This window comes from Nanorana parkeri, unplaced genomic scaffold (genome assembly GCF_000935625.1).
Source record: "Nanorana parkeri isolate BGI_ZX_2015 unplaced genomic scaffold, ASM93562v1 scaffold4298, whole genome shotgun sequence".
NCBI classification, from domain to species: domain Eukaryota; kingdom Metazoa; phylum Chordata; class Amphibia; order Anura; family Dicroglossidae; genus Nanorana; species Nanorana parkeri.
In genome coordinates, this window is record NW_017310561.1 from 1114 (window position 1) to 2475 (window position 1362).

General features: G+C 51.2%; 1 protein-coding gene across 1 annotated transcript in view; it reads left to right on the forward strand.

Moving 5' to 3' along the window:
• The first annotated feature begins 1093 nt into the window (after positions 1 to 1093).
• The window catches only part of SLC38A7 (solute carrier family 38 member 7), a 4636-nt gene continuing 4367 nt past the window's right edge, over positions 1094 to 1362 (forward strand). Inside the window, exon 1 of the mRNA XM_018575628.1 lies at positions 1094 to 1156. The gene's annotated coding sequence lies outside the window, so the exon portion shown is untranslated. The remainder of the gene's footprint in view (positions 1157 to 1362) is intronic.

Here is a 1362-nt window from a genome sequence, read left to right on the forward strand (position 1 = left end):
GGGGGGTACGCCCCCTTGTGCAAAGCAGGACTGAATGTAGAAAACAAATTACCACCCGGCGCCAGGAACTCCATGTTCGGGGCGTCAGGAGACTTCAAACCTGTGCCGCCCCTCTGCTCCCTGCCGCCCCGGGGGCCTCGGTGGCCTTGTCGGGAATCTGGCCCTGGTTGTCACCCCTGTATATGGAACGCCTCCATTGTTCGAGGTTTGAGGGCAATGGACGCCATTCGCATCCGGTGAATAACCTGAAATGGTAGGAAAGCTGTAACCGGCCTGCGGTGGAAGTAGAGAGGTTCAGGTGACACATATTGTCCGTGTCGGAGTCCTTCTCAGGGGAGATGTGACGAGGTGACAACTCTGCTTTATTATTATCATCAGAGTACACCAAGACATTACACTGCGCCGGAAACACTGAGGGGGGTTCTAAAACCTTTCACCGGTGTTCTGTCAAGAATGCTGACCCAGTCGAATTTGCCGACCTGACCATCTGCGCTTGCGCACACACCGGGATGAATGAGAAAACAGCCATTTATTTACAAAGTATTTCTTTCTAATTGTGACCGTTCATAATATGGCGTCCATGGCTGTACATGATGGGTGGCAATGTAATAATACTGTCATTGCTTACGATGTTAATCGTGAATGTGCATAAAATGCCACCCATCATGTACGGCCATGGACGGCATATCATGAATGGTCACAATGAACAATTAGAAACAAAAACTTTGTAAATAAATGGTTGCTTTCTCGTTCATCCAGGTGTGTGCGCAAGCGCAGATAGTCAGGTCGGCAAATTCGACTGGGTCGGCATTCTCAACAGAACACCAATAGTGTATTTATATGCGGGGACTACTGTGTATAGGGGCGGGGTCAGCCATATATAGCAGTGTATGTAGCCGGGGGGCGGTCGCAAACTATATGAAGGCGTGGCCACAAGGCTGCAATATGTCATGTGACCGCGCTGACAGGCAGCGTGCGAGCTGGAATTGTTCCGGGCGCGTACGTAAGGTAGACGACGCTACGTGGTAAAGGAGACCCACAAAGTAGGCCCCTCCCACTACAAGTACCGCCTCTTCACTACATCTCCCAACAGGCCGCGCGGCGGTCACGTGATGGGAGAGGACGGTCACGTGCCGGGAGAGGAGCAGCTGGGCAGGTAAGTAGAGCTGAATGAACCCCGAACAATAACACGACCCCGAATTATGACCCACTATCATACCCCTCCCCCGTCTATAATACCCCTCCTCTACCTACAATACCCCACATCCTTCTATTATTTCCAATTCTACAATACCCCTCCTCTGCTCATAGTACCCCTCCTCAATTCATAATACTCCTTCCCCATTCATTGTAACCCTTCCC